Source organism: Syzygium oleosum, unplaced genomic scaffold, assembly GCF_021117445.2.
Source record: "Syzygium oleosum isolate NSW1041296 unplaced genomic scaffold, Sole_v2.1 Sole_v2.46, whole genome shotgun sequence".
NCBI lineage: Eukaryota > Viridiplantae > Streptophyta > Magnoliopsida > Myrtales > Myrtaceae > Syzygium > Syzygium oleosum.
In genome coordinates, this window is record NW_026607530.1 from 216,246 (window position 1) to 225,658 (window position 9,413).

Consider the following 9,413-nt stretch of genomic DNA (forward strand, 5'->3'; position numbering starts at 1 on the left):
TCCTACTCTAACTCTTAATTCACTTTCAGACTTTTACTCTGCCAAGATCGAAACCTATATCTGAAATTACACATCCTCACCCCTAGCCTCCCTGAGAAAATGAGGAATCGAACTCCTCACCTCCCCATTTCCAAGTAGGAAAGGTGGCCACTGGAGCAAATCCCAGTGATTTATTGCGTGGAGTTGGTGTCAATGGTTTTGCTTCTATCTTGACACGACGGTTAAAAATATTATTATTTAATAATAGTAAGGCATTCACGTGTTGCACGAACTTAAGAATATGTTTTTTTTTTGGTAACCGAGGATCATCCATCATTCTCTAAGGACGAGCCCGCACAGGTAATCGGGCCGCCTATACCTCGGGGGAGACAAGTCCATCGACCCACCGCCAGGGCCCCCACTTAAATTACGGAACCAAGCGGGGATATGAACTCAGAACCTCTAGGGAGGAAAGGAAAGCGCCCACCAACTCAGTCATGCATAGGTGGGTACTTAAGAATATGTTTTTTGTAGACTGTTAATCAATTTTGCATTCATTGATACTTGAAGTTAATTATAAGATATACGGAATGTTGACCTGTATTGTCTTGATCACTTTATCAAATTGCTAAAACTTGCCTTATTTTTCCTTCAATGAGTCCAAACAAAAACCAATTTATTTGATATGTCTTGGCAAAACAACACTTGCGCTAAAAATTAACAATATCAAACCTTAGTTATTTAGCTCTCTTCTTTTTTTTTTCTTTTTTTTTGCAAAGTAATTCCTGGGCACATTTTTTTGTTGATTTGCTAATAATAATTTTTTATCATTTTATAATATTGATCTCTCTCTTTTGGAGAAGTTCTAGGTCAAGTCAACTGCGATAATCACGGGGTTCGTGGAATTGGCCCCAGCAGACTTTAAGTCTACATTCCGTATATCTTATAATTAACTTCAACTGCCCATGGCTGTTTCGTGGAGTAGGTCCAACCGGGATGACCACTCAAGGGGGAAAAACCCTGCATATATAAATCAAGTACATGACCCTCGTAAGTTTGCACATGGTGAAGCAGAGAAACATATAACTCACAAAACACCATTACAGATAAACATGAAGTGTCTTTTATGGTGTATGTGGACTTGGGCGTTGTTGGTATCGATGGGAAGTGGAGGAAGCATGGGGTGCTTGGAAGAAGAGAGGAATGCACTCCTCCAGATTAAGGCCGCCTTCAATCACCCGAATGGGTCTACTCTTTCGTCGTGGCACGACGGTGATGGTGACTGTTGCCGCTGGAAACAGCGTTGAGTGCGATAACACCACTCTGCGGGTGACTCAACTAGATCTGAACCTAGCACGACGTGATGACTCCGGTCTGCGTAGGCCTTGGGTTATTGACGCGTCTTTATTCCTTCCTCTGGAGGAACTTCAAGAGTTGGACTTAACTGATAATGCTCTTTCAGGTCAACCTCCCTCCCTCCCTCAGTTATTTGTTTCATTTTACTTATTTCAATCATGTTTCTAAGTAATCGTTTACTTATCGTAATCATGCAAGGGTGCTAAATACTACAAAGTAGATTGAGTGAAGTAATGACAAACACATGATTGCACAAATGATGCAATTCTTAAAGTAGTTGATTGCATACATCATAAATTAATAACGAGACCCATCTCCATGACTATGATAAGTGCGAAGAACAAAAATAGAATTAAGTTACATTGAAGATATATTTAACAAAAGTATAATTAATTTTTTTTAAAATGATCAACCTTGTGCCGAAAATTCGGTATGGCATAGCACAAGTGGCGAACGTTTTTTAAAAGTTGTGACACTTAATTGACTAAATGAAAAGTTATATGACATTTAAGTGATTGCAAAAAAAGTTATAGCACTCAAATGAGTTTTGTACATAAGTTATGGCACTTAAGTGATCGAAAGAAAAATTACGGCACTTAAGTAAGTGTCGTACAAAAATTAAGGCACCTGTGATGTCCTTTTTCCTAGTTATTCGTGATATATTGAAGATAGTTAGACATCTAATTTATGTTGATAATTAATTAACCATTGTGCATGGATCTTTCCATAATTAGATATAAATGGAACGCTACACCTCAAGAAATTGAAGATACTGTCTCTTGGTATCAATCATCTACAACGAGTCCCCTCATTGTACAAGGAAACTTCAGCACGGGCCCAAAATATATCTTCTAATCAGCTTGAAGGTACATGTAAAATAGAAGACCGTGCCTTGATACATACCATCGGATGTTGAGAACCTTTAGTCAATTACAGGTGTGAATCTGGAGGTGTTAGATCTTACTTGGAACGAGTTGGTCAATGATGCCCTCACGGACATTATGAGGATAACATCTCTGAAGGCCTTAGTCATCAGATATTGTGGATTGAATGCTTCGAAATTACTGGAAGGTACTTCTGTGAAGATGCTTTCGTTAACTATTATTGGTAACCTATCACCTTTCTAAAATAAGACAAGTTAAGATTGTCTTGAATATAAAAGGCATGACTGCATTATATTTGACGTCCTCTAGATATCACATTTTGGCCGCACATTTTCTTCAAATTACTTAGCGCAAACCACTTATAATTATTTAAGCAATGTCATAGAAGCACATGCAGTTGTTTGACCATAAGTAAACCTATGTCACGCTCAAAGTCTTAATTGTGGGATCATGATGTCGATGACCCTTCAAATTTTGATCATTTTCAATTTAATCCCCGATCTTTGAAAATTATTATGTTTAATCTCCATGCTGTTTACTTTTGTACTACTTTTTTCCTGGCCAATCTGAACAATAGGGTGATAACATAACAGATACAAGGAGTTATTGCTAAAAATATACAAATAGTCTGAAACAACAATATACTGAAGGAGTTAAAATTTTGTACAAGAATCATAACCAAATGAAATGCAAAAGTTAATCAGGAATCAAAATCAAACAATATTTAAAGTTCACGGGTTAAACCACAATGGTAGTTAAACTTCTGGGATTCCAAGCGTTAATAAATTCAACTAAGCCATGAAGCCTAAAAACTTCAATGGCAGATCTTTGATTTCTCATTTGCTGGTTGTTTGATAGAATGAACAAATTTCGAAATTATTCTTTCATTTCTTCCTGCATATGCAGCTTCTTCAACATTATCATTATTGTTACCATGTATATGATTAAAAAATAGCAGTGAAATATTCGTCTTTATATGCTTAGTACATTTTAGGCAGGGCACATCTTGCCAATTTTTAATGCATGTAAATATCATAACAAGACATCATTTCATAAATGGCTGCTAGCCTTTCTCAAAACTCAAAACTACATTATAACTAACTAGTACATGGATACTACAACATAAAAACATTAAAGACACCATTTTGTTTCCAAATTTTTTTGAACTATATATTACTATTTATTGCAACCAATAAATGTCATACCTTCTTAATATTAGGCTGAATTAACTAAAAGCACAATGTTTATGTAAGTTGATCATGTAGTTATGATACCGAACTGGGTTCTATATATATAATATTGCTAAAACTCATGCAAGGTCAAACCACAAGACACGCTCACATGCAAGTTTTACTCGGTAATTTTTTTTTTATCATCAGTTTAGAAAATGTTTAGATTTATCAAATCTCTAATTTCATACATATTTTGATGAAACATATTCAATTGATATATTTTCATATATTCTTATACATTTCCAATTGATATATGTATGTATGTATGTATTTATGTATGTATGTATGTCTGTACTATGTGAGTAAAGAGAGCACGGAGTTGACATACGTGGGACGCTCACATGCGAGCTACATTCAGTAATTTATTTTTGATGGTCACTTTAAAAAATATTTAATCATATCAATATTTGACAAAGAAATGGTTTTAGCGGACTAATAAAAAAATTATCGTTCATAAAGAAACATTAATTCCTTTAGTTTAAAAATAAATTAATATTAGAATATACAAAATTAACTATTTCCAAATTAATAGAAAAAAATATATCAATTATTATAAAAAGTCTACAAAATGAAAATGATATGTTTAGAGAGTTATATTATAATGTTGCGAATTATCATATATCTATAAAATTAAGTGTATAATTATAGTTAGAACATTATATCCGGTAAAAGCAAACTCTTATATTTGGTATAATTCCTAGCACTTTAAGTTGATAAGAACAAAGTAAGTTGAATCCAGTATGGATAACGATTTCACAAAGCATTTTTGCTCTATCTAACAAATAAATGATATTAAAAGATCGATGAAGTATTACATGACTTGATAACCCATACAAAACAAACAAATCACTTAAAATGATCTAAATGAGATGATAACACGTCTTTTACATACAAATGAAAGTTAGCAAATCAAGAATACCCAATACATTAACACAAACGGTTTATTGAAGAAATATTGATTGACAAGGGCTCTATAACATTATGGTTCATGTATATCTCAAAATTATATGATGGTAGAGGATAATTAAAAAATTTGCATAACATTATACCCTATAATTGTGGAAGAGTTCAATAATATATAGATACCCACATTCTATCCTCCATTCACAACGCAAACCATGATCTTGAGTGTTTCAATCATACATCTACAATTTGATGATAATACTCAAAGTTGCATTCTCCACTTCAACAGGCTTGTGCGGATTAAGGAACCTTGAGGAGTTGGATATCCAAAGTAATGGATTTTGGGGTCCTCTTCCTTTATGCCTATGCAATTTGACCTCTCTTCGTGTGCTTGACGTACAATATAACAATTTTAGTGGGGCCATTCCTTCATCTCTCCTCTCTAATCTCAAATCACTTGAATATATTGCATTTTCTGGGAATGCTTTTGAAGGCTCACTTTCGCTTGCTTCCTTGGCTAATACTTCTACCCTTGAGGTATTCCTCCTCTTCAACAACAATTATCGTCTCGAAGTAAATACAGAAGAGCCCACTTGGTTTGCTCCATCTCAATTGAAGGCGTTTGGTTTATCAAATTGTGTGCTCAACAAAGACGCAAATAACGTAATTCCCAGCTTTATGAAAGAACAATTCGACTTGAGATATGTGCAACTCAGCCACAATGGAATGATCGGAAATTTCCCAAATTGGATATTGCGCAACAATGTAAATCTAGAACACTTGGAACTCCCAGGCAACAATTTGTCAGGTGCTTTTCATTTGCCTTCCAATTTGAGTCTTGTCAAGATGACGTGGTTCGATGTGTCTACTAATATTATTGAAGGAGAGCTTCCATCTAAGATTGGTTCTACTCTCCCGAATTTGCGATATTTGAACGTGTCATACAACTATTTGAAAGGTAGAATCCCTCCCTCAATTGGCAATATGGAAGAACTAGAAACATTGGACATGTCGTATAATGGCTTCACAGGAGAGATACCAGAGACACTGGCTAAAACTTGGCAGTTTCTTCGTCTATTGAGACTGTCAGGCAACAATTTGCAAGGCCAAATGCTACCAAGGAATTCTAGCTTGCCACTCTTGGAATATTTGTATCTGGATAGCAATCGTTTCACAGGGGACATATCGCCTGACATTTTAACGAGCTCCCTCTTGCATGTTTTGGATGTAAGTAATAATTCTCTATCCGGAACGATTCCCAATTGGATTGGTGAAAGTGAGTACTTGAGGGTGCTTATGCTGTCGAGCAATTTATTGGGAGGTCCTTTACCGCTGAGCTTGTGCAACTTAAAGCATCTCACTCGTCTAGACCTTTCAAGTAACAATCTTGGGCCGAATATACCCCGTTGTGCCAACTTTACATTTATAAGGTTCTTGCATTTAACAAATGACATGCTTGCAGGGCATTTTCCTGAGTTTATTTTTGGAGCTTCATCGATTATCATACTGGATCTTAGACACAATGCATTGTCAGGTAAGGTCCCCAACTGGATCGGTTCACTTCAAAACTTGAAGGTTCTTCAACTACAAGGAAACAAATTTGAAGGTTCAATCCCTCTGGTTCTATGTCTGTTGAAAAATATGAGCATGTTAGATCTCTCCAAGAATAATTTTTCTGGACAAATTCCTTCATGTTTGAAAGATTTGACATTTGGAAATGATGGGTTATCTGCAGACGCATTTGATACCCCTCTCTATGAGTTAAATGATGTGGATCAATACATGTATAAGAGCAGATTCTCACTATCAAATTCCTATGGCGGAGGGGGAAGGTTTTCTGATTTAGATGGAGCAGAAGAAGTAAACTTTAGGACAAAGAGAAGGTTGGAATTATATAAGGGCAACATTCTACAACTCATGTCGGGAATGGAACTCTCCCAGAACAATTTGATGGGCCTCATTCCTCCAGAGTTTGGCTACTTGAGTAAACTTCTAGCATTGAACTTGTCACACAATCATTTGATGGGACCAATCCCAAAAACGTTTTCCAATTTAAAGAATGTAGAGAGCTTGGACCTGTCCAACAACAACTTAACCGGTCTCATCCCCCCACAACTAACAGAGCTCTACAGACTGTCAGATTTTAGTGTGGCTCACAACAACTTGTCAGGCAAGATACCAGACTAGAAATATCAATTTGGAACTTTTGGTGAAGCTAGTTATGAAGGTAACCCTCTTCTTTGTGGACCACCATTAAGAAGCTGTGATGGATCAAATCAGGGACGTGGTATAGTGCCTTCTTTTAATCATGTCGGGGAGGATGACCCCTGGAAAGAAGCCTTCCTGTGGAGTTTTGCAGGATCATATGTGGTGGCATTCCTTGGGGTGGTTCTTTTTCTCTACCTAAACTCATACTATCGGTACGTGCTGTTCGAGCTCGTTCGTAAACTTATCCCATCGTTTCCCTAGTAGAGATTGTTCTTCTATGCTTTATGTGATGGAAAAATATGATGAAACAGTGGAGAACCTTTGTGTAATAGGATTGTAAGAATTTGAGCCTTGACTCTGCATTTTGAATGCTCGACATTCTTAGAATGTTCATATTGTATTCCTTGTTCTGCTAATTTGAATATTAGGAGATTTGATTTGGCTAAGAATTGAGAGAGAATATTTTATTCCCCACCAAAACGAATTCGGCGTTCACAAATTTTTGTAAATGTTACACCAAACGTGAATTATCTGTTTGATGCAACCCGCGACATCAAACCAATAAGGTTAACCGTTTGAAGAATCCTACTAACATAAAGGATTGGGCACCGGGAATTACTCCAATTTGAGGACAAAGGCATGGATCGTAGCTAGGATGACAACGGTATCCGAATTGCGGAACCACTGCCCTACACCTATAGCCTGAGCCCCACCTTTGTGATTTACTTGATGAAGAACTTGTCGCAACCCTCCCTGATGGCTCTCGAGTGGAACGGGTTTAGCGATATGTCCAACGGGAACAGGAGGTCCCTCTATTCAAGGTGCTTGCTCTCGTTCAACGAGAGCTCTCCCAAATCCTACCGCACACGATGTTGGATGATTCGGTTTGATTAAACGATGAGATCTTATCTAATTGGGAGTCCTTGTTGGCCAATTTGAGCTGATTAGGAGCAAAGCTAGAAATCTAAATTCGGTGACTTAGTTATGCTAACATTTAATAAGCGCTCTTTAAGTATGTAAACTCGTTTTAATGCAAAAACATGAATTACGTGGTCTCGTTCGTTTTATGTCGCTAATTATGTTCTATTTAAATGTCTAATGATGGTTATTGGCAAAAGCATTTCTCAATCAATCATATGAGTCAATAATCATATCGCATCAAAATAATAAAAGACACAAGCCAGACGGCATAAAGCACAAAAGAATGGACACTGAAAGCAAAATGCGAAAAATGAACCCAATACGAGTTGGGCAAAAAACATACATGGACTTGTTATGAGGCCCGGGTTAAAAATTTTGCGAGCTAAACTTAAAACCTTATATTACTCAATCACATAAAAAACGACAAAATATAAAGCACAATAAAGTAACCCGATATGAGTAGAGCAAATAATATACATAACTTTGTCATTTGAGCTTCGGGATATGACCCTTTAACCTAGTTTCGAAGTCGGAGTCAAAATCTAATTCTAGCTGAAGAAAAAACTACCTACTAAAAGATAATCACCTAGCGAAACTCAAAAACGAAAAAACAGAAGGCCTGCTGCATGATTTTCAGAACAACGAACCAGAAAAGCCAAATCCAATTAAAAGTGTACCTTTTATGCGTCCACCACCAAAAAACAGTAGAGAACTCAAACGAAGCTGGTTAATTAATGATAATATATGATCTTTCAAAACAACGAACCAGAAAATCCATATCCAAACTCTCTCGAATGCTCCGATTCGCATTCACCTTCTCTCTCTTGCGAAACAAATCCGGTGTACATGAATTCGAGGCGAGAGGCAAGATGTCAACATGTACAGTAGCAAGCAGATGTTCAAAGCTTGACGCCAATATAGAGAAGACCCAGATTGAACTGGCCTCATGCATGATGGTTCTCGACCAGCAAGCAAGAAATCAGGAATCATATCTTAGGATCGATGCGTTAAATAATAACCATGAAAGTCGCATCGCACTAGAATACTCTCAGATTGACTAATAACAGAAGCAGCAAATCAATACTGGAAATCACTTGGGCAAAACATCGAACACCTGATGAACATGAAATTCGAAGTGCTTGGGACAGAACATTCAACAAATCATCGGGGAGGAGTATAAAGTCAGGTGTTCATTTAAACATTATCAGAGACAAAATCGACGAATCGGTGGACAGGCGATAAACGATCGTGCACCGAAACATGCTCAGCTGAAGCCAATACAGAGCATGGAAGAGGGATACGTTGCCAGAGCCGTCTCTGGTCGAGATTGATGATCGCCTGAAGGAAAGAGATCGCAATGGACGGTAACGCCGGGACCGAGAACCGTCAAAGGGAGGAATAGACCTAGATTGAATACTTCGGCAGCAGCGATGATTTTGAAAAAGGAGCGAACGGAGCCTCTTCACGGCGGTGTAACTGGTGGCGATCAGGCGGCTACTGGTGGTTGTAAGTGACGCGACTGAGAGGGAATGAAGATGGAGAATCCACTGGAAACCGATTCTGCGAGAGAGAATTTTCTCCCCCGAGCTCCCCTTGTGCCCGTGCTCTGTTCTTTGCGTACGCGCTCTCTGTGATGACCGCGTGCGTCTGGTGGCCGGCGATGGACGACCGACGGTAGCTACCGGTGGCCTGAGGGCGATGGAGGGGGGAATCACCATGAGTGTGGATAGCGGATCAGGTCTGGCTTAATGGGCTTGTGGGTTTAATGGGTTTGGTCTCTGGGCCGAGGCTTCCTCTGATGGGCTTGGTATGGCCTGGGCTGCTCTTTAATTGGACCCGGCCCTTTCAATTGTGACCTTTTTTACTATTTGTTATTTATTTTTTTTCTTACTATTTCTTATATTTCTCAATTGCATATAGCAAAAATACA

General features: G+C 37.8%; 1 pseudogene; it reads left to right on the forward strand.

Moving 5' to 3' along the window:
- Positions 1-1,020: 1,020 nt before the first annotated feature.
- LOC115662056 (receptor like protein 21-like) lies at positions 1,021-6,962 on the forward strand (annotated as a pseudogene).
- The last annotated feature ends 2,451 nt before the right edge of the window (positions 6,963-9,413 follow it).